Raw genomic sequence first — 25666 nt, forward strand, 5'->3', positions numbered from 1 at the left:
AAGGTATTCAATTTCCTGGTGTCCAAGGTCTCTTTCTAAGATCATAAATTACAGAACAGATGTTGATCAGTATTGTTAGAGGGAGTTTCCTCACTGAGAGGTCTCTATGCTAACAAATATCTAGTTAAATTCAGTTGTGCTAAAACTACTATATTTTTGTAAATAATATATGTTTTGAAAAATGGAAATATATTTTCTGATTATTCTTTCCTCAATATATTGAAGGGAGTGAAGAAATAATCACAAATTAGAGTATTTTCTTAGTTTATACATAGAAATGACAAATATAGAATATTGGAACTAAAAGTGTCCCTAGCAAGAATCTTATTCCACCCAATCATTTTGCAGATGAGGAAACTGAGAATTATCCCAGATAAAACATTTAATAAACAGTAGAATCTAAATTCAATATGCAAGTCCAATTCTCTTTCTATTATGCCATGTAATATTCCTTCCTCCTTAAATACCAAGTGCAAGTATGTAACATCCCTCTTCCCCTTACTCCCAAAAGGGGCAAGGATACTAGTGGAAAGTTAATGATATTTAGTAAAGGGATGTGACTGAATATTTTTCATTGCCTCATTTGAAATGTAATATTTTTTTTATTTCCCCCTTTTTATTACTTTTAGATTACAAAAGCAAGCAATTTTTAATCACTCACCAGACTGGAGAATTAGAGTAAAGGAATTAGAATGGTATGCAATGGGAGAAATAGGGTGAAAAATAATTACATTCTTCCCTTCATGTATAGGAGACATGTTCTTTGCACCTATTCACATACCTGAATAAAGGAAACTTGGGCTCTTTACCCTTACATTATAAACTTTGATTGCTCACTAAAGTAACTGTAAAATGCAACTGCACATTTCTGAATAGGTTACAGATTCAAAGGAATGTACAGAATATGTGTAAAATAATATTGTACTAAAGGCATATGAGGAAAAGGACTAAGAATAGGATAGAATAGCTATTTTAAGTCTCTTAAACCTGGTGAAAAGTTCTCTAGGTATGAAAGAGCAGATGTTTAACTTGGAATGAAATCTGAAGATTTTTTCTTCTCAGACTGTAATGGAATAATTGGAAGTACAACACTTTCAAGGCCCCAAATATTTGATATGTAATAAATACACCAGAAAAAAAATCTTTCTTTCAATCTTTAAAGTTGACAGTTAAGTTCTGAACAAGAATGACTTTGTCCATTTCTGATATCCAGTTGCCTTTTGCATAAAACTTTGAAGCTATTTAAAATTACTAGTAACATAACTTTAAGATTAAGAAATTATATAGTTACTTGAAATTGAATATATGTGCAAAATGGTAATAAAAGAAGCAATTTTTCTAATTTTTTTGGCCCATTCATGTGATATTTATATGGTTGCAGGAGAAAGTTCAGGGTGGTCTATTAATCCCTGAAAGTTACCATTGAAATAGAGTGGTGAGTATAAAGCAAATCCTTATATCTCCTTAAGGAATATTTGATCTTGGACATAGATGTGTCATCTGGGGAACTATACATTACACTCTTAAGCAACTGGTTGCTTGGACTTCATTCTAAGTCATATGAAATTCAGAAACAATTAATGTAGTGAAAATATGCCCAGGGTTGTACATTTTCCAAATAGAGTTGCTAAAATACCTTCACATAAGGCAGTAATCTAACCAGTGGTTAAAAGACCTAGAGTCCTCCAGAAGAGTGCTCTCTAGTATTTCAGCAACTGGCACAAACCTGAGGTATTTGTTATCAATCAAGTATGTGGGAGGATAGTTCACTTCCCATTCACCCTTATTGCCAATCCTGGAATATCTCCAATTTAACCAAACTTACACTCACCTATTACTGATTCACTCCTCCCTGACTCTTCCCATTCAATTAATAAATAATTATTAAAGTGCAAAGCACCCTGATAAGTTGTGGTTAGAAAAAGAGTCAAAAAAAATCTGCCTACAAGGAGTTCACAATCTCGTGGAGGGGAGACAACAGTCAAATAAGCATATAAAAACAAGCTATATACATGGTAAATAGGAAATAATTAGCAGAGGGGAACCCACTAGAATTAAGAGGAATTGGGAATAGTTTTTCCTAAAAGATGAAATTTTAGGAAACTAGGGGAATTTAGAGATTAGGGAAGTCAGAGGAGGGAGGAACAAATAAATTCCAAGAAAATGTCCAGAGCAATGTCTTGCTCAGGAAACATTCAAGAGGCCAGTGTCACTATGGCAGAGTATGGGTCAGGAAAATGGTATAAAAAAGGGGGAAAGGTAAAAAGGTTATGAAGAAGTTTGAAAGAAAAAAACAGCATTTTCTTTTTGATCCTGGATGTGACAGATTACCATTTGAATTTATTGAGTAGTGGAGGTAGAGGTGTGTGTCATGGTTGGATCTCTGCTTTAAGAAAATCACTTTGGTGGCCAGACAGAGGATGAATTAGAGGAGGGAAAGACAAGGCAGGCAGACCCACTAGCAGACTATTGCAATAGTATAGGTGTGAGATGAAAAGGACCTGTATCAGGATGGTGGCAGAGGAAAGAAGCTGTTCCATTTAAGAGACTTTGTAAAGGTGAAATCAATATCCTTGACAATAACTTGGATATGGAAGAATGAGAGTGAGGAGTTAAAGATGACTTCTAAGTTTCAAGTCTGGGGGTAGGAGGTGGAGAAGGTTTTATGGGAGAAAATAATAAGTTCCATTTTAGACATTTTTAATTTAAGCTATCTACTGAATATTCAATTTGGGATATCTAAGAAACATCTTGGAAATAAGAGATTGGCAATCAGCAGAGAAGTTGAGGTAAAATAGGTATTTTTGAGAATCAGCATCTGAGTTAGTATTGAACCTATAGGAGCTGATAAGATCACCAAGAGAAGTAATATAAAGCAAGAGAAAAGATGGTCTAGGACAGAACCCTGAGAGTTACCTGCAATTTGATAGTGCAATCTGGATAAGGACCAGCCTCCTAACCTCTTCTCTTCCGTACTTGGCAGTTTCCCACGTGATAATTATACACTAACCATAGCCTAGACACTCATATTTCCCATTTTGGAAGTGCTCGCTTCCTTTCTCCAATGTACCTACACCCTGATCCCTTCCAATATCACTTTGTAGCAGAAGAATAGGTTCTCCTTAAAGGGAAGGTTCTGCACTTTTGAACAGAGATCATTGTGTAAGTCCCCCCTCCATATGTCTTGGGTAATACATAATAAGTTAATTGTACAAGATGAGCTGGCATGAATGGGTTGTAACCTTCATCAAAGATGATATTATACTCTCACACTAATTTTCTCCTCCAAACCACTGCATCTCCCTTATTTCTTTTCAGGATATCCTTCCAGTCACCTGGTTCCACAATTTTCCTAGGAAACTTAACTGCTCATTTTTATTGCCCCAACATATCTTAAGAAGTTATTAAATGGGGCAGCTAGGTGGTGCAGTGGACAGAGCACCGGCTCTGGAGTCAGGAGGACCTGAGTTCAAATCTAACCTCAGACACTTAATAATTACCTAGCAGTGTGGCCTTGGGCAAGTCACTTAACCCCATTGCCTAGCAAAAAGTAAAAAAAAAAGTTACTAAATCTTGCTTTTTTTCCCCCCTCTCTCCACAGCATCTCTCTGACCCTTTCTTTACACTTCTATCATGACCATTGGACAAATCACTGAACTTCTCAATGCCCCAAACAGAGAAAATATAGATTTCTATTTTTGAGGGACTTTCTCATAGAGATTTCCCTATAACAAAAAAATCACAATTCTGGTTCAGAAGAAACAAAAATGTAATATGACACAAAATATAATAGGCTGACAAAATAATTAATATTTTCCTGATTCTTCCCTGGTAAGTAGGGGAAAGTTATTTGTCACAAATTCCTGGTTACTTTCAGTTTATTCAGAGGAATGACAATTATAGAATGTTAGAGTTACAAGTTTCCTTAATAATTATTCAGTACAACTTGATCATTTTTACTGATGAGGAAACTGTGGATTGCCTAAGGTTACACAACTAGTAAATGGCAGGATCTGATTTAGTACTTTTTCACCTCTCACCCGGATTGCTGTGACAGCCTCCTCTTCCAATCCTTGGTTTGTCTTTCACTACTCTAATCCAATACAACTTCCAAAGTTGCCTATATATAGGCAGCTAAGTGGTACAATGGATAGAGTTCTGAGTCTGGAGTCAGAAGACCTAAATTCAAATCCAGTCACAGAAGCCCACTGGACAAGTTCTAAAAACCTTTCATTTGCTTCAGTTTCCTAATCTGTAAAATGGGGATAATAATAGCATCTACCTCACAGAGTTATTGAGAGAATCAACTGAGAGAATAATTGCAAAGGCTTAACCTGGTGCCTGGCATGTAGTAAGTGCTTATAAACTAGCTTTGACTATGCCACTCAATAAGCTCTAGTGACTCCCTATTGATTCTATGATGAAATACAAATTCCTCTTGCAATGAACTACCTCAACCTATTCTCCTGGCCTTATCATTTTCTCTCCTTCATTCTACAATCCATAAAAAAAAGAAATATTTTTATGTTCATAGTCTTACAAAAAATTACAAATATATATATATATATATATATATATATATATATATATATATATACACATTCATAGGAAATTATACCATTCATTAAACATACCCATGCAAAGAAAGAGGAATGGATTTACACTGAAAGCTTTCTGCTGAACTAAAAATCACAAAAAATTCACTTGCTTATTATTTTTTTTACATCATGTTTGAATATCCACACACAGAGGAACATAACTCCTTCCAAAAAAGCTATTATTATCACTAACTGATACAAGCTATTATCTGCTTGCTGCATTTTATATCTTTCAATTAGAAATTATCTTTTAAAAACAATCTACCTTCTTGTGTACCTACTTACAAGTATGCCTTATCCAATAAAGCATACATAGGGATTTAGAAAAGAATAGTGATGCATATTCAATCACTTTCATCCTCATTAGATCAAAGAAATTTTTGGTGTGGTTAATAAATAAAAATAAAAATAAACTTACATTGTTATTCACTTCATTATCTCATCCTTTTAACTTCAATTTTGTGTATATTTTGAAATGTTCATAATATATTAGTGTAATTGTACATAAATATACAATTTCAAAATCATTATATGTACAAATATATTATAATGGAATGTATATACACTTATATGCTTATATACATTGAGAAAGATTGCTAAAAATTTTCACTAAAAGTCCTATACAAAAAAAAATTGGGAATCATAGGGACTGTCACAAGTCTGCATATTCTTTCACAAATTCAGTATTAGGTTTTATGTTTGAAAATCTAGATTTTTTAGCTGAAAAAATTTTCAGGCACATGATGCCAAAAAACTGTTGAAGAAACAGCCAACTACTACGTATACCCAAAGCTTAGATAATTTCAGACAAAATATGGTCTGAACTTGATATGATTAAAAAAAAAAACCTTGACTTTGGCAACATATGAAAGAAAAATACAAAGTGGTCCTATCTTCTGTACAGATCTGGCTGGTCCTGAAGTAACAGTGTTAGTGAAAGACAAGGAGACAAAGAATGCTATACTATTGAACTGAATCAGATAGTATTTATATTCTCATTACAAATGAAATTATTAGGTGAAAAAAGTTACTACTCAATAGAAAGATGACTCCAGATTCTCTTTGGAGGAGCAAATAAAGGAATTTCTCATTTATTTAATGCTATATATAAACTCCAGTGACTTCTTACTGACTCAAACCAAAAAATATGCAAATTCCTCTGACATTCAAAGACATTTACAACCTGGGGTAAAGGGTGTGTTCAAGGAAGACTTGTACTTCTGATATGAAGGCTGCTGAGCTCTTTCCATGGCTGTTTTCCACCCTTTGAGATTCAGGTGAACCACCTTTAACCAGTGTCTCCAAGAAACTTAGCATACACATTGACCACACCTCAGGAAATGGTTTTGGCAGGTGGGCTAAATCAGGTTGAGGGTAACAAGAGAACCTCAAACTCATCACTGATTTGGGGGGGGCAGGTATCTACCCCAAGCATGTGAACTCTTCCACTAGTGGATGAGAATACTTCATTCCAATAGCCATGAAGGTAGCTGAAGTAGGTGCTATGGAGCACTTAGAACTTAGTTAGACATTGAAGATGCCAAGGTCACCCGTTGCAACTAGAGTCATTATCTTGACTTTGTCATGCCCCTGTATCATGATGACTTTGGAAGAGAGAGAGCAACAATTTCATGCAGTTCTGCCTCAGTTAAATCCAATTTGTGCACGCATCAAAAGACATCACTCATACCACTTTACTATTCCTATCTCAAAGTCCTATGATGACAGACAAATGATAAAGCAGTAGGTATGGATACACTGGGAGCTATAGTCACAACCCTGCACACAGGTGACCTAAGGCTATAGGGTTGTTTCCCCACTGTTTACCTGGGCGGCTAGGTGTGGAAGTAGCTAGAGCACTGGCCCTGGAGTCAGGAATACCTGAGTTCAAATCCTGACTCAGACACTTAATAATTACCTAGCTGTGTGTGGCCTTGGGCAAGCCACTTAACCCCATTGCCTTGCAAAAACACCTAAAAACAAACAAACAAAAAAATTATGTTTATCCAACCCCAGCCTGATTACCACAGCAGACCCAAATCCGATGGTTGAGATGCAAAAAAAATTTGTAAAAACTTCTTCAAAGATTTCACTTACCATCAGAGTATGGAATGTATGCACATTCATAGACAACACAAGATCCAATAGACCTGAAAGATAAAGAGCTCTTGTTGCAAGAGAATTCAGTAGCTGTCATATTCAAATAGAAGCCCTGAGGGAAATAAGACTAGCAAATGAAGGCTAGCTTATTGAAGTTGGAGCTGGATACATATTTTTCTGGAGTGGTTGCAGTGAAGGGGAGGATAGTGAAGTTGGGGTAGGTTTTGCAATCAAAACTAATCTAGTTAACAAATGCATACCAGAAGGAGTGAATGACAGGCTCATAACATTGACACTGCCACTTCCAGGAAAAGGCTCACCATCATCAATCCCTATGCTCCCACCATTACAAACACTGATAAAGTCAAAGAAAAATTTTATGAAGACCTGGAAACCCTTATCATCAATGCACCAAAAGAGGACAAGCATATAATTCTGGATGACTTTAATGCTAGAGGATTCTTAGACTACCAAACATGGCAGGGAGTCCTGAGGAGGAATAGAGTTGGAAACAGCAACAGCAATAGTCACCTACTTACTACTGAAGATTTGTGCATCTCATAACCTTCTCAACACAACTACTTGGATATACCCTCATAGCAAATACTGGCATCTAATAGATTATGTGATTGTAAAGAGAAGATACAGACAGGATGTGAGAGTAACAATTAGGCCATGTATGGTTCAGAATGTTGGGACTGATCATCTTCTCCAAGTCAAATATTCACATTCAGCTGAAGTGGCAGCCCCAAGGTAAAATGACTACTAGAAGAATTAATGTGAAGAGATTACAATGTCTTGCTGATTGGAAATAGTTTGTTGCTAACTTGGAGGGAAAACTGAACCAACACACAGGTGGCAACAGTGGAGCAGAAAAAGAGTAGACAACATTCAGAGATTTGATATATAGCACTGCATTTGCTCGCCTGGGTCAGAACACTCACAAACATCAAAACTGGTTTGATGAAAATGATGGGGAAATACAGAAGCTGCTAAATGAAAAATCAGGAACTCCACAGAGTTTCCAAGCAGGATAGTTCATCCATTTCTAAGAAGACAGCATTTAATTCCATCAAAAGTAAAAAAAAAAAAGTAAAGCAAAACTTAGATGCAGGATTCTTGGCTCTATAAGAAGACGGATAAAAATCAGTTTTATAGAGATAGTAACAATCCAGAGTGCTCTTATGATATACCCTGAAGGATATTTATGGACCAAAGACATATGATGCATCTCATCTATTCAGTAATGATGGAACCACTTTGATCAGTGATAGGGACATGATCCTAAAGAAATGGGCTGAACACTTCTATGATATTCTTAATGGACCATCATCAATCAATGCAGAAATCAATCAGTCCCTAGTTGAAGTTTCAACTGAAAAAGAGGTTTTTTTTGAATGCCATTAGCCTCTTTCAAGTGGCAAAATACCTGGTGCCGTACAACTGAGATCTACAAGGTAGAGGATACATTGCATATCCAGAAGTTGACTTAAATTTTCCAAGTTATATGGCATGAATAGGTTATCCCCCAAGAATTCAAGAATGCCTCTATTGTCCATCTCTATAAAAGTATAGGGAATAGATTGTCCTGAGACAATCATAAGGGTGTTTCTCTTTTAGTCATTGCTGGTAAGATTTTTCCTAGAATCCTCAATAGATTGATCCTTCACCTGGAAGATGATCACTTTAGAGAACCAATGTGACTTCAGAAAGGGTTGAAGAACTGTAGATATGGTGTGTGCTGCCCAAAAACTCCAGGAAAAATGCAAAGAGCATTTGTTTGCTCTGGCATACAAATGTATACAACATTTATAGATCTGACCAAGGCCTTTGATAGTATCAGTCATGAGAGTTTATAGAAAATTATGTCAAAATTTTGGTTGCCCAGAGAAGTTCATCTGATGATAGTATGCTTGCCTAGGTTCTGGAGAATGCTCTCTAGTTTTCCTGGTCACCAATGGAGTGAAATAAGGATGTGATCTTGCTCCCATGATTTTTAGCATGATGTTTTCAACCATGTTATTGAACATGGCATCAAAGTCAGCAATGGCACTGTTGGGAAATTCTTCAACTTGAAAAGGCTCCAACCCAAACCAAAGTGGAGGGAGTGTTGGTGATCCTCTGTTTGCAGATGATTGGTGCACTTACTGCAGCCTCTGAAGCTGAGATGCAACAAAGTATTGATGATTCTGTGCTGCTTGTGCTAATTTTGGCCTAAAAATTAACATAAAAAAAATCAGGTGCTCCATCAGCTGACCCCTACTATCCATATGTGGAATGATTGGTTAAAGGTAAATGGAGATCTTTTGAGTACTGTGGACAAGTTCACCTCCCTTGGCAGTGTCTTTCCCAGGGAGGGACACATTGACAATGAAGTTGACACTTACATTGCCAGAACTATTTAATTATTTGGGAGACTCTGAAAGAAAGTATGGGAGAGAAGAGGTATTAAACTATCAAACTGAATTGTGCTGACCTCATTACTATGTGCCTGTGAAACTTGGACAGTCTACCAGCACCATGTCAGGAAACTGAATCACTTCCATTTAAATTGTCTTAGCAAGATTCTAAAGATCACCTGGCAGGAGAAGATACCAGATACTGAGGTCCTTTCTTGAGTTAAACTGCCTAGCATTCCAACATTACTACAGAGAGTGCGACTATGATGAACTGGGCTTGTTGTTATGAAGTATGCTTGCCCCAAAAAACTATTTTTATGGAGAACTTACAGAGGGCAAGTGCTCACAAAGGGATCAGAAGAAGTGATACCAAGACACCCTGAAGGTCTCTCTTAAGAACTATGGAATTGGGGTGGCTAGGTGGCGTAGTGGATAAAGCACCGGCCTTGGAGTCAGGAGTGCCTGGGTTCAAATCTGGTCTCAGACACTTAATAATTACCTAGCTGTGTGGTCTTGGGCAAGCCACTTAACCCCATCTGCCTTGCAAACAAAAAAACAAACAACAACAAAAAAGAACTATGGAATTGATTATGCAGCATGGGAAACACTGGCACAGGACCAGCCAGCATGGTATTGCCCTCCTCAGAGAGAGTGCTATGCTGTATGAGGAAGGCAAAATTGAAGCAGCTCAAAGGAAATGTGACATCCCTAAGTTTAGAATACCCACCCCTAGATGTTCATTTGGACTATTTGTGCCCAACCATCGTAGAGCATTTTGAACTCATATTGGTGTGCTCAGTCAGACACACTGTGATTTGTCTCAAATATAGTGATCTTTCTATGATCCAGAAAATCCTTTATTTATCATAATCTTCTATTATTCCATCTTTCTTTATGCCTTATTTCTCCAAAATCTATTTTTCCTTCTTAACATGATCTCTTAACACTTTGAGGGCTTTCTTAGATATTACCCAAACTCTGACTTCTTTCCTCTAAGTAGAAATTACATTTTCATGAGCCTGTCATTCACTCTCTTTAGTAGGTATATAAACTTTTTGACTAAATAGTTTTGATTGCAACACATGCCAATTTCACAGTGCTCCTCTTTACTGAGTTCATTCCAGAAAATATGTATCCAACTCCAACTTCAGTAAGTTAGCTTCCATTTGCTAGTTTTCTTTCAGTCAAGGCTGCAATCTGGATGTCCTACCTGCTGAGTTCTCTTATAACAATGCATCTTTCAAATGCACTGAATTTCAGGTAGTTTCTAAGTGTGTGCATATTTCATGTACTGATGATAAATGGAATCATCTTTTCAAAGTTTTTGTACATTTTTGTACTTCAACCACAGGGTAGGGTCCCCACTTTCTGCACAAGTAGATCAGGATTGGGTGTTGCAGACAATTTTTAAGGGATCAACATTGCCTGCAGACCAAGGGCCTTCAACTCCCAGTGTACCCAAACCTACACCACTTGTGGATTGTCACAGGACTTTCAGTTAGGTAAAAATGGTAAAATGATATAGGTGATATCCTTTGATACCTTCATAACCTAGAGTTGTATGAAGTCATTGGACTCTTCCAGAGAGATTGGAATCCAGTGGCAAGACAAATTAAAGGCAAATAGTGTTGGCAAATAGTGTTGCAGTGGATAATGTTGGTATCTTTGATGTCTAGTGAAGCTCTAAGCACTTCACCGCATATAGCTATAGCTATCAATAGCCATTGGATGAAATTGTTCTCATTCATCCATTTTGCTGGAGGAAGTCTTCACATGTTTTGGTTAGACAATCCCCTAACTACTGAAGGGTTTGAGACCTCTTGGTTACCCTCAATCTAGTTTATTCCATATGCTGAAATGTTTTATTGAGGTCTGACTACTGTGCACGCCACAGCTCCTTGGAGCCACAAGTGAGAGTAGGGTGAATCAAGTGGACACTAAAGGTGTAAAGTAGTCCTGAAAAAGCCTTGGCATTCAATATGATGGAGAGAAATGTGAGCATAGGGGATGATGAGTTCAGTTGGAGACAAAATTTGTAAATCTTTTGTTCACATTGTAAAGGGAATCTTCCTTCTTCCTTCCACACCTGAGGGCCTGATCTTCAGCCTTATTTGGATTACATTGTTTATTTTGGTGGGGCAGCCAAGGAGCACAGATTCTGGAAGATCACCCAAAAGAGACCCCTCCCCAAGAGGCAAAATCTCCCAAGAGGCAAAATCTCCAAAGAAGGACTTGGGTAATTCCCAGGTCACCACCCTCTCCCATGACTCTGAGAGAGAACTTAAGGAGATCCAAGGGAAGGGCTTCCAGTCTCCTGCTGAACCCTGGCCAACTGGCCTGGTCAATTCAATCAGCAATCCACATAGCCTTCTCTTAAAACTCTAACTTTTTTTATCTCTTTCTTAATATGCTGTAATTTCCTTTAATAAATCTTTATTTTCTTTCTGAACTGCATTCCCAAATCTGAGTTGCAATTCTTTTGCAGGGAAGAAACCGAATCCAAGAAACAAATCAGTGTTACACTCATGCCAGAGATAGTGGTCTTCTCTGAACTCACTCTACACCCTAGTTGCACATGTATCATAATTGTTTGCCTTAAGAATTGGAAATTGAGGGGATACAAATCAAAGAGGGGGATGGGTGAAAAATTATGCTATGTGATTATGACAGAATACTATTCTGCTTTAAGAAATGAACAGAATGCTCTCAGAAAAACCTGAAAAGTTTTATATGAACTGATGCAAAGTATATAAAGAATATCAATATTTTAAGATCAACTATCTCTTAACTATTGTCAGCAAAATAATAATCCAAGATGACTGAAGGATTTCTTGTGAAAAATACTATCCATCCCCAGAGAAAGAATTAATGGTATTTGAGTACAGATTGAAGTATGATTTTTAATTTATTTTTCTTGAAGGTTGTTTTTTTCTCTATATATTTTCTTTTGCAACATGACTATGATGCAAATTTTTAGCATGACCACATGTGTAAACTATATTGAATTGCTTGCCTTTTCAATGAGAGGTGGTAGGGAGAGAGAGAGAAAGGGAAAGAATTTGGAACTCAAAGTATTAAAAATGAATGTTAAAATTATGATCTCAACTGTCCTGCCACTTTATTTAACAATATTTTCCTGATTGATTTTCTGTTCTCACCAGAATGGCATTCTAAATCTATATTCCTCTCCTAAAACTTCCCATACAACACCCTCTTCCTAGTTTTTCAACAAAGTACCTCACTTTGTTGCCACTGATTTCTTTCTTGGGTTCAGTTCTGCCCCACAAGGAATCTCAACTCAGACTTGGGAATACAAGTTTGGGAAAGAAAATAAGAATTCATTAAAAGAAGTTACAGCATATTAAGAAAGGGATAGAAAAGTTAGAAAGAGTTTTAAGAGAAGACCATGTGGATTCCTAGTTGGCCAGCATTCCAAAGGGGACTAAAAGGTCAAAAAGAGCGAGTTCTTTTCCTCCTTCCCCTTAAATTCTCTCCTGGAGTCCATGGGAGGGGGTGGTGACCTGAGAGTTACCTAACGCCCTCATTGGAGATTTTGCCTTTTGGGGAGGAGTCACTTTTGGGTGGTCTTCCAGGACCTGTGCTTCCAGGCTGCTTAGGAAAAGCAATGCAATCCAACTTGAATGTCAGACCCTCAGGTGTGGCCTAAATTAGATGATAAAGATTCACAAAGTTTGTCTCCAACTGATCTCATCACCCCCTATGCCCACGTTTCTCTGCATCAACTTCATACTTATTTTAAAACATAAGTTCATTTTCTGTGAGTTACCACTTTTCCCTTTCTCAATGCACCACAATTCTTTGATATTACCACCACCAACAACAACCCGTCTCACACACATACTGTTTCTCTTTTTATTCCAGTCCCTGATGCATAGGTGTCACTTCTTACCAAGATCAGATCGTGTGTATGTATCCTTGATCATATCCCCTCCAGTCTTTTGTAGCAGACTGCTGCCACTATCATTTCCACTCCCTTTCCTGCTAAGTAAAAGACAACTCAAATATTCACCAAAAAAAAGTGTTTTGCAAAAAATCAACAACAAAATTTATTCATTATACATGTTTTATGATAGTACACTGGCATAAAGGGTTCCCTCCTGACAGGATGTAGGCTTCCCCTACTGACTCTTTTTTCTTATTCTTACTGTTTGTCCTTAGTTCTTATAGAAAACCAATAGCATCATGAGGATGAGATCTTGACTTGCATGTAAATTGGATACAAATCAGAGAGAACTGCTTATATTCTGAAAGTTATTTTAAGGGAGACTAAATTTCTTTCTAAAAGTTGAAACAATTTACTTTTTGTCTTATGCTGTTTTCATTTATGATTTTTAAAAAATATATCTTTGAAAAAGCAGGCTTTAAGAAAATGTTTTTTAAAGGAGTCCATTTTTGTCTGGACCAACCCATTGTGTTTCAAATGGAACAACTTGACTAAACCTTTTGTTTTCTACAAAGGAGTTCACAAGTATTGAAATGACTGTCAATAGGATCAGTCCTTGGGGACCAGTTAAAGTCTAGGAAAGGCCTGTAAGCCAATCAGAGGCATTAGGGAAAACAATTCCTATGGGAGTTTGGATACTATGAATGACAATGTAAAATAGTGGGAATCAGTTCAATGCAAAGGTTTATTGCAAGCAACCAGGAAGATGGAGTAGGGAAAAGAGAAAAGGGGACCTAATATGCAATTTAGGCATACAAAGAAAGAGCATAATTTACAAAAAGGTGACATTGTGATTGGGGAGCATAGAGATATGTATCCACTTCAGTATAAAGAAGATGCTCCAGTGAAAAGGTGTGCTCCAATTTTAAATAAATAGGAAATAACTAGTGATGGACCTGAACTCAATTCTGAACTAGTTTTCTTTCATCATTTAAGCATCAGAACAAAATTTAGAATTAATACCAATTTAGAAGAAAAATGAGAAGGCAGAACAAGTAGTTAAACCTGCTCTAACTTGAACTATGTAAATAAGATATTAATGATTAGACATTTAAAAATGGATTAAAGATGAATATTAATGTGGCATCTTCCCTTTACCTGAGTAAGCTAAGGGATTAAGAATCAATCGCCAAAATATGAGGTCTAAAGGACTTGAAAATGCTATATCAAAGAAACACCCATCTTCCTAAGGAAAAAGATGGGAACTGAAATAAATACCAAGATATAATATAATTTTGTGGAAGGTGATGGTGGAAGAATAATCATTTCCTTATAAAATATCAATAAGCAGAAAAAAATAAAATTAATTTGCATGGAAATTGGTGAGTGATACAATTAAATCAGATAATTTGAGAATATTTTAAAAATGAAACTGAAGAGAGGGCATAAAAGCAGAGAAAGATTGCCAGAATTACCATAATAGACTATTTTCTATATTAATGAAAATATTGCAGTTAGATATCAACATAAATTCCCAATATGTTATATGAGAAGGAAAGGAAATTGAAGAAAACATAGTTGAAAACAGTATGTACAGAGGAAATCCATGTTGGAGGTGAAATAATATTGAGGGAGCTGACAGATAAATTTTCAAAATATGTTAATGATGGAAAGACAACAAACACCTTGAAAAAAATACACTCTATTACTAGTACAAAAGGTGACTAAGAAAATATCAATAACTACTTATCTATACCCTAATTCCACATCACTGCAAAGTCTTTTTGAGATGAATTTGCAAATGTATTAAGGTCATTCTAGATGAAAGGATGAGAAGGGAACAAAGTAAAATTATATAACCCTCCAACAAGGTATATCCCTACGATGAAAAATATAAAACTCTCACAAAATTCTATGGAAAATGTAAAAGAAAAAATTTTGTTTTCCTCAAGTATCAAGTGAGGCATAAAACAAAGTACTGCCTACTCACCAAAGATCTTCCTTACAGTCACAGTGAACATCCAGGCTAAGTCCAATAATTCTTTAGATAATCCTCCTTGTGGTTTTAACCTTATACTGTACTTAAGCACAAAGCAAAAAAAAAAGATATGTTCAATACCATTCAAAAATAAGATATAAAGTTACAAATGACTTTATATTTAGATAGATATTTCAAATATTAGATATATTTCATTGAATCTGTGCTTCTATTGATGTAAATGCCCATTCCAATGGTATACTAAAAGTCACCTACTTCTTTTTTATCCTATAGAGCAATTGCCCAAGTTTTCCTATAAGTTGTTCTATATAAGTTTCTTGTCAAAGGTCAGCACTCTATCCATTTTACTAATTAGTTTCCTTATAAACATTATATTTGAAATATTCATCTAAATATTCAATCATTGGTGGTTGTATAGATATAGACAATAAGTTTTCCCAAGTACAATACTAAAAAACATAAGGTGAAAAGTATATGTTTATATAGTTGTAGCTTTTCATGTGTGGTTCCTGAACTATAAGATACCTCCTCTTACAAATATTTCAGCAATGTAAAACAGCAAAACAAAGAGTAGGTGTGTTTATCGCTGTTTTGTGGTTATGAATTTGAGAATAAAACTGGTCTCAATTAATGTTGTAAAATGTTCTGACAAGAACCATAGTCAACTAAGAAATGTTGTATGATCTTAAGAGTGCTACATTTTAATGAGCATAATATTTTAATTTGGTAGATGCACTGTGCTGTTTTCTGGCAGTTCATAAATTATATGAACATATGCAAATTCAACAGACATGCATTATGCAGGGATAGATTATTATCTGGAGAAATAACAGTGGAGGAAAAAAAGAATGATGGAAAACTTGGAGCTTAATGCTAAAAAATGAAGCTCCAAGGAACACATGCCAACCAGGTATAAATATGTAAAGTGTTGTTGTGACAGGATAGGGATCAATTATTTTTGAGGGCAACTGAATAAATAGCAGTGTTTTCTTCTGGTAAGAGAAAAATGAAATTTCAGTCTTTGACTACTCTGAACTGTTTGACCAATGTGGAGAAGTAAACAATTCAGGAAAAAAACTTCTTTGGGTGTTAAAATGGAATTCACCAGGTGTTTGCCATACTTGATCAAGCCTATTATATTCTTCAGCTTCATTTAAGACAAAGCTTTTCTTTAAAAACAGAATAATTTGAACACAGAGTTTTAAGCTCTATGAAAAAAAATTATATAGAACTGCACAGAATTCTAGGATGGCCAAATGCCTGTTCATAACTAAAGCAAACATCATAATTTATTTTACAAACTCTCTGATAGTAGCCTTTAAGGATAGCATAAAATGTGAAGGCAGAGTTTAGATTTATGAACTCCATGATTCTATTCATTTATCCAATTAGTGAAATGAAGAAAAAACAAACTAAATCTTATCTCTTTTTTCCAAGGAATATTCAGCTATTTTCTATTTTAACTTCTCCTTTCCTTCCCTCTTATTTGTCATTTCCCTTTCTCTCTCCTTATCACTTTTACTTTTACCTCAATTTCCCTAACTTCTTTTCACTTTCTCTCCAAAGTAGATGAAAAATCACCAGATATCAGGTCCCTAGTCATTTCTTAATGGGATCTATTTATTACTGATCCTTCCTGGTTTACAAAAGAAGAAAATTATTCAGGCACCAGAAGGATTCCTAGAGATTATTCAGAGGGAACAGAAAAAAAAATGGGACCTAATGGAAAAGAGCACTGAACGTGAACTCAGAAAAAGGGGTTGTGAGCTTTCAGGCAATCTTGGTCTCCTCACGTTTAAAATAATACTGTTTGACTATATCATCTTTGAATCTGCTTTTAACACCACCCTAATTGCACATTATAAGTTTTTTTTAAAAAACATCAATCAATAAACATTTCTTTAGCACCCTCTCTTGTTAGACACCATATTAAGTTCTGGAGATGCAAAGAAACAGGCAAAAATCGCTGCTCCTAAATAGTATAGTCTAATAAGGGAGACAATATATTTTAAAACTATGTACAAACAAGATATATACACTAGATAAATTGGAAATTATCAACTAAGGAAGGCACTAAAATTAAGGGGGATATGGATAGGCTTTCTGTGGAAGGTAGGATTTTAACTGTGATTTGACAGAAACCAAGAAAGTTTAGGGAGCAGGTAAAAGATGGGAGTTAGAGCAAGTAACTGAGGATGAAGTTGTTTTTTTTTTTTTTAAGTATCAGAGTACTAATGGAAGATTTCTGCCAGGAATTCTAAAACTGAGCATAAGCTCAGGAAAAAATTAATTGTGTTGTTTTTACTTTTGAGCTGTATTAGTCATATGAAGAAGATTGAAGTCTAGGATACTACTGGAAGTGGAAGGGGTGATTATAACTGGCATTAATTAGAAGACTTATTCATTATACCTGGTCCCATCAACTGATACTCAGTCTGGACTCATTCCTAATTGGTTAGCAAACTCCTATTCACTTCTATTTTTTTATCTTCAGTGATCCCACTGTTTAACATCTGTTTAATAACAGTAAACTCTTCCCCAACTGCAACAATCTAGTCCTGAATAGCCACCCTCCTCCACTCTACCCTTTCAATGTCCCACTCCAATTTTGCCTACTACTTCCACTTCCTTCAGAAGTTAAACATTTCCCTCTATTTTAGATCTCTTTCTTAAATGCTTCTTCTGTCTTCTGGCATTCACAAAGGACTGGATTTCTAAATGACACTACATCCCTAGCCATGCTTTGTAGTATAGATGGAATCTTTTCTCATAAGACAGCTAAGTGACACAGGAGATAGAGGGCTGGATCCAAAGTTAGATAGAACATTTACTTCTAGTCTGAACCTGGATAAGTCATTTACCCTCTGTCTGCCTCAGTTTTCCCATCTATAAAATGGGAATAAATTTAGCACCTACCTCCCAGGATTGTAGTGGGGATGAAATGAGATTTTTGTAAAGTACTTCACAAACCTTAAAGCAGCATGTAAATGTAAGCTATTAAACCTACAACCTGCTGTTTCAGGAAGGGAAACCAGATTATTCCTAGCTTTTTGTTACCACTTCCAGACTCTCCCTCTACTCCTATCAATTCAAATCCTTTCTTAAAGGGTTCAATTCCTCTCCACCTCAACTGTTGGCATATTAATGCTTATTCAAATATCCTAACTTCTGAGATCCTCAATCTCCTTAACCCTCATGACCTATTTCTTCACTCCACCTTAGATACATTCTGGTCAAAGCCTTGATGTTATCACCCACAACTATTCTACTCAATGATTTGAAACTCTGAAATTCTATTATCTGATCATAATCTCCAAATAGACTGTATCTCCCTATTTTTTAAAATCTATTCTTTATCATTCAATCTTAGTAACCTCTTATCAATCCCTCTAATTCTTAATACTTTCCCAGGTCACCACATCTGTTATAAGCTACCTTTTCTCTTTTCTCTCTCATTTGATGATATTTTCAGCTCTCATAGGTTTAGTTATGATTTCTGTGCTGGTGTCTTTCAGGCCTATATATATTCCCATGCCCAACTGCTTGTTGAGTTCTTAATAACACCAAATAACTTGGTGAATATTTCAAACTTGATTATTATCATCATCTCAAATTCAACATGTCTATAATGAAACTCATCTCCCCCCTAAAAATATTCTACCCCTACTCTTAACTTCCTTATTCCTGTCAAAACCATCACTAGTCTCTCAGTCACCCCAGTTTACAACCTTATTATCATCCTTGAGTCTTTCACTTTCACATATTTCACATGATCAATTAAGAAATATGACCACTAGTATCTCCAAAATTTCTTTTAAATATAATTTCTCTTCACTCACACTGCTACTACCCTATTCAGGTATACCATACCTACCATTCATAATGGACAATTATTGCAATAGTCTTTTAACTCACTTCTTTGATTCATCTCCCTCTTCTCCATTCTATCCTCCACCTAATCACTAGCATTTGTTTAAAATGTAAGCAATTGCTATATAACACTGTTTCATCATATTAGATTTGCAGTCTTCTAAACCCCCTCTTTATTTCCTTCCTCACATATACAGTAAGTTCCAATGGCTCTTTATTATCTTATTTCCCAAGCTACTCTGTTTAGCATTTAAAACTTAATCTAGTCCCTTGCCTTTTTGTTTTTCTTTCATAATTCAAGTCAAGGGTTCTCATTGCTTTCCTACCCCAATATTTTGGAAAGTCAAGAGATTTTCCTAGATAGTGAGAAGGTCCTATCGGTCATATTGGACTTAGAAATCTAACCTTTAACAGATTTCCAGTGATAGAGAACTCATGATTTTTTTTTGAAAAGTTGTTATTATTAAGAAGATATTTAAATAAATTATAACTTTGCTTCTTTGTAATTTCACCTATTCCTATTTCTCCTCAGTAATCAAATAGAACAGTCTGATTCAATGACAGCCTTCCAAGTGATTTAAGATACCTATAAGGTTCTCCCTGAATTTAATGAGCTTCAGTCAGTGATGCTAGGAATCATGCTTTGTTTGAGACATAGGGAAACAAACAAAAACACAAATTTCTCTGATCTTCAAGAGCTCACATTCTAAATGGGAGAGGCAATTTATAAAAATGAATATCTGTTGTTTAGTCAATTTTCAGTTGTGTTCAGTTCTTTGCAACCCCATTTAAACTTTTCTTGGCAAAGAGGCTGGGGCAATTTATCATTTCCTTCTCCAAATCATTTTACAGTTGAGGAGCTGAGGCAAAGAGAGTTGCCCAGTTGTCCATTTACACAGTTGAGGTGAATTTGAACTTCAAAGGAAGAGTCTTTCTGACTCTAAGCCCAGCGCACTATCCATTGAGTCGCCTAGCTACCCTTAACTATCATATAGGAAAAATAATTTAATGTTTGTCCTTCATTTTCTTTTTTTCTTTCTTTCTTTCTTTTTTTAAAGAAACATGGTGTTTAATGTTAAAGCTTGACACCCTCCAGCAAAGGGGTTCAGGGCTGGAGTCAAAGCAGCAGGATGGAGGCAGGCGAACTTCCATAAAGCCTCACATGGTGAAGAGGATGAGGAAAGCTACCATCAAACAGAAGAACCCCATAGCTTCAGACAGGGAAAAGCCCAGGATGGCGTAGGAGAAGAGCTGCTGCTTGAGGGATGGGTTCCTGGCATAGCTGATGATTAAACTGCCGAACACCACCTGATACCTGCCCCTGAGCCAGCCACCCCAACTGTCCCAGCCCCAATAAACTTGGCAGCTGTGTCAATGTCCTGGGAAATAGCACTGGTCTGGAAATCCTGACAGGCCAGCTGGAGTGGGGTACTGCTAGAAGTAGGCTGTTCAAGATAGATCTCTGATCTATTCAAGGAAAGATGCAGACACAGGCCTGACCAGACCCCTGGTACAGCAGTGGATCAGGGCTGGAGAAATGAGGAGTGCCCCCATGGACTGCATCTTGTTCTATATACTGCACCCTGTGTTCCATCCTGCTGCCCGCTCCTCAAGGCCCGCGCTGCCCTCCACTGCAGCTCCTGCTAGCTCTGCTCTTGTCCTTCATTTTCAAAGACGACCAAAACTTCAGGGAGTTGATACCATGACAGGTACATGAATTGGATTTGAGGGAGGGGATGTTGTGCTAAGTCATCAGCTTCACTTTCTCCTCCAGAATCATCTGAATCCAGTTGCCAGATATGAAACAGGATGACAAGAAATGACCTTGGATGTGAGGCAACCAGGGTTAAGTGACTTACTCAAGGTCACAAAGGTAGTAAGTGGCAAGTACCTGAGGTTAAATTTGAATTCCCATCCTCCTAAATCCACTGAACCACTTAGCTACCCTTAACTATCATCTAGAATAAATAGAAAGTAGTCTTAGAGGAAAGGTAATAGGAAGGCAGGAAGACTGCATCTTGAAGAAAACCAGTGAAGCCAGGAGACAGTGGTTAGGAAGGAAAGAATTCCATGCAAAGGGAATAGAAACTGAAGAGATATGGAATTTGGATATGGAGTATCATACAAAGAACACCAATTAGACCAAGGGTAAAGGAGCATAGAATTGGTGGAGGGAAATAAAATATAGGAATATCAAAAATAAGGCAAGTAAAAAGAAGCAAAAGGGAATCATTGAGTTTCATTGAGCAGGGGTAGGTAACATGGTCAAACCTATCTTTTAAAAACCACCTTGGAGCAGCCAGGTAGCACAGTAAAGAGAGAACCTGAGTTCAAATCCAGCCTCAGATACTTAATAATCACCTAGATGTGTGACCTTGGATAAGTCACTTAACCCCATTGCTTTGCCAAAAACAAAAAACAAAAAAAAGTCACCTTGGTGTATGAATGGAGAATAGATTAGTCTGGAAATAATCTTGAGGCATGGAATATGACCAGAAGACTAGGTGAGATGATAATATGGGCCAAGTACTAGGGTGGCAACTGAGTGAAAAAGAAAGGAATCATATGAAAGATTGTATAAAAATAGAAATAAAACGATTTGACAAGAAAGTAGCTATCATAGTGGATTTAAATTAGGGCACTGAGCTTGAAGCCTGTAAGTTTGGATGAGGGAAGAGTTTAAGTTATAATGAGTTTATTTGGGGGCATGTTGAGTTAGAAATGCCTATGAAACATCCAAAAGATAACTGTCAACACTAAATAGTCAATACTAGTTCAATAGAGCTAGCCTTTTAGATTTGAGAAAAATCTGTTTAGAGATGACAATTGAACAAAAGGAAGCTTATGATATCACAAAGTAAAATATTATAAAGGGAAAAGAAAAGAGAGCACATGATAGAATGTTAGGGAATATCCATGATTGCGGTATGGTTATGATCTGGGCATGATCTCAATGGGCTTGACCTGGATAAAGATCTAATAAAAGAGACTGAGAAAAGTGGATATAATATGTAGAAGAAAAACCAGAAATAACATTGTCATGAAAACTTCGAGAGGAGAGAATCCAGGAGAAAGCAATTGATAACGAAAGACTTCAGAGAAGTCAATAAGAATGAAGATTGAGGGAAGGTACATTTGTCAGATAAGAGATCATTTGTAGCTTTAGAGAGAGCAGTTTAAGAATGAGTTCATAAACTGGATTGCAGAGGGTTTAAATTCAATGAGAAGAGGAAATGGAAGCAGCTAATATGTAGATGGTTTTCCTAAGGAGTTCAGCAAACAAACAGAGATGATAGTGAGGGTAGTTGTATTAAGTGAGGAGTTTTATTTTTAACGTTAAGAAACTGTAGGGACCCAGTAGGGCAGATAGGTGGAACAAAGAGGGAGATCCCTCTATATTTTAAATCAGCCCATTTGATTTATGACTGCGTATCACTGTTAGATTTTCCTTGGATAAAGTCCAAGTATGACTCTTTGTAACTTCTACTGATTTCTCCTGTTTTTTCCCTTTATGACCAAAGAGTATGGGATTTTCCCACATGATAGATCTTCACATGAAACCAGTTATCATCCTGCTGAGTCTTCTTCAGTCAATTCTTGTACAATATGAGTTAAATGGAATTTACATCCTAGATGTCCTTTTCTGACTAATTTAATTTTATTTATATTTAGTTATAACAAGGATTTACTAAGCACCTATAATATTTCAGGCACATGCTAAGTGCTTTACAAATATTAAGTAATTTGATCCTTACAACCACCCTGGCCAGTAGGTATTATTATTATTATTATTATCATTATTATTATTATCATTATCATTATTCCCTATTTACAGATGAGAGAACTGAAGCAAACTAAGATTTAGTGACTTGTCCAGTGTCTAAAGCTAGTAATTATCTGAGATCCAGGGCTCTTATCCACTATGCCATCTAGAAGTCTCAATGTCCTTCCTAAGTGATACTGAACATGTAATTTCAGTTCTATTATAATTTGGGGAAAAAAAAGAAAGAATGCAGAAAGCCTCACCACTCTTCAGATGCTCCCTTCCACAATCAAACTTTAGGTCTATGTCAAAGTAAAGTACTATACTTATTTTCTATCTTCTGTTACAGAAGTTCTAAGTGAAGAAGGATTGACCTATTCCTTTCCACCATGGCCAATATTAATTGTAGTATTTATGTATAAAATTAATAGTATTATACAATTGTACTATTGTACAAATTGTAGTATTTTTGTATAAAATATACCATTTTATTAGGTTCCTTTTTTGTTGTTATATGTCACTGATTAAGTTTTTGAATGTTGTCCCCCTAACTTCATTTTCCCATCAGCTGTGTGCTATTTATAGTATGATTTTGCATAAGACATTGAAGACAGGTTTGTCATTTATAGCAAAACTAATAATATTCCAAATACCAGTTCCTTAAGATTCCATTTGGTTTTTTTAAACTGCTTTATCATGGTAGCTACTTTATTTCTTTTTAAAATTTTTATTTTTAATTTATGGAATAAAACAAACATTTCCATATCATAGTATAATAAAAAAAAAAGATGATCACTACTTTAACTGCTTGCAATTTACTAAGACTCCCAGACCTTTTTTAGGCAGAGTTCTGACTAATCATACCTACCTCATTTCCTACTTAAAACTGATTGTCTGAGCAAACAACAATAACAAACATTTATTAAATATTAAGTGCTGAGCTCTATACTAAATAATGGACATATAAAACCCAAAGCCTTAACCCTCAGAAAGGTTACATTTTACTGGGAATAATAATGCATTATAAGGGATAGGTGATTTTGAAGAGTATTTTAGCTTGAAAAGTGAACAGGATGGGGTAAAAAGAATCATAGACGAGTAGACTGACACAAGCTTTCTAATTACAGTGATAGTGTAGGATTGATTATGATTCCAGACCTGGAAAGTAGCTGGAGGTATGAATGAAGTAGTAATGATTGCTGGAAAGAAGATGGCAAAAGACAAAAATGAAGCACATTTGAAACGGCTTAATGTAGTGACCTAAATGAGTCATTTATATTTAGTACCCTGGCATCCCCAAGGCAGGACTTTCAGAGCTAAAAGGATTTATGCTTTCTCAGCATGGTCTCTGGTCCAAGAGACAAGATGTATGAAGACAAATATTCTCTTCGTTTTTAATTGGTTCAGAATTTATCCTTCTTTCATCTTCTTATAGCCACTAGCTACTTGGGTTCAGTTCTGCCTATGAGGAATCATTCAGACTTAGGAAAGCATGGGTGGAAATTAAACAAAATTTTATTAAAAATGTTACAAGACATAGGAAGGGCTAGGGAGATAGATAAAAGAACATCCAAGCAGTGTTGGCTGGGCCATGGTCAGAAAAGACTGAGGTTACCTTGAGTCAGGGTTCAAGCTAGGTTTTTATGTCTTGCTTCTCATTCAGAGGGTAAAAGGTGAACACCCTTCCCCTTTTCTAGAACTGGAATTAGGTAGAGGGTAAAGCCTAAGGAAAAAGATATAAATTTTATATTAAACAATGAATCAATGGTAATGGGGATCTCCACCCAATTTGAGCAACCTTTTAAGATTACAATTGTTTCTATTACAATCATAATTCTCTACTTCAAGTCAATTTACATCTCCACCCAAATTTTTTCTGTTTCATTCACAATTCTCTTCATCTTTCCCCTGCATCACTCTTTCTGTTCATATCTGTAGTTTGGTCTAATAATAGAATTTCTTCTGTTTCTTCTTCCATTGATTTTCACCTAAATGTTACCCATTATGTTAGCTGGTTCCTGGATTGCCATACATATATAATTGTACTTTCTGAATATATAATGTAATATGATGTTCCTTTTAACCACTTCAGTTTCATTTGAATAAGGCATAGCCATACAGAGTTATGTTCCAGTCATTGATTTTACCAGATTAAGTCTCAGTGATATCTAAGCAACTAAATTTGATTCCTTGTAATGACTTCTAGTTCCTTGTGTTTATTGTCTAAATCTTAATCATTTGTTTATAGACATTTGAGGTCAAAGCTACTACTAACTTCTTTCTTGTTTGGATATTTGGTTGTTTTTTTCCCTCCCCTTTCTCCTGTTTACAGCTAAATGTCTCAATGGCTAATTTTTTTTCTTTATTGCAGCTACTCTCTGTGGTATCTAGCTTGGGGGATATACATATATACACATACATATAAATACATAAATACATGTGTAGATGTGAGTATACACATGCAAAGGCACTAGGCAAATACATTCTTAATAACCTTTGTTAAATATACTCCATTCCTAGCCAGAAACCTGTCATTCTTATGTTTTAAGTTGTGAGCCAGAAATCTAAATCAATTCTTAAACATCATCTTCTTAGAGTTGTTCACTTTCCAAATTGCTCTTTTCTCTTTCTCCTCTCTATTCTATGATTTGGAAATATGTACCAAGAAAACAACAGACTATTATCAGACAAATTGTTTTCTCAATGCCATTCTCCTTGGAAAATCATATTTTTCCCTCTGTCCTTTCACATCCTTCTTTGCTTTCCTGAAACCACATTTTTGTTTTTTCTTCTTTTTTATTTTATCATACAAATATTTTGTTTGTTTTCCAGTTATATACAATAGTAAGTTCTACCTATCTTTTTTGGTAAGGTTTTAAATGTTACACATTTTCCCTTTCACCCCTTCCCTCCCCCCCAGAAGACAGTCTGATAATCTTTACATTTTTCCATGCTATATATGGGTCAAAATTGAATGTGTTGAGAGGAAAATTGTATCCACATCTTCTCCTTTTTTAATAATTTATTTTTAAT

General features: G+C 35.8%; 1 long non-coding RNA gene and 1 pseudogene across 1 annotated transcript in view; both read right to left on the reverse strand.

Annotated features, from left to right (window-relative positions):
* Positions 1-25666, reverse strand: part of LOC141491386 (uncharacterized) — a 101219-nt gene that overhangs the window by 14209 nt on the left and 61344 nt on the right. The window lies entirely within an intron of this gene.
* Positions 20029-20536, reverse strand: LOC141491994 (ATP synthase F(0) complex subunit C1, mitochondrial pseudogene; annotated as a pseudogene).

Source organism: Macrotis lagotis, chromosome 6 (genome assembly GCF_037893015.1).
Source record: "Macrotis lagotis isolate mMagLag1 chromosome 6, bilby.v1.9.chrom.fasta, whole genome shotgun sequence".
In the NCBI taxonomy this organism is placed as follows: domain Eukaryota; kingdom Metazoa; phylum Chordata; class Mammalia; order Peramelemorphia; family Peramelidae; genus Macrotis; species Macrotis lagotis.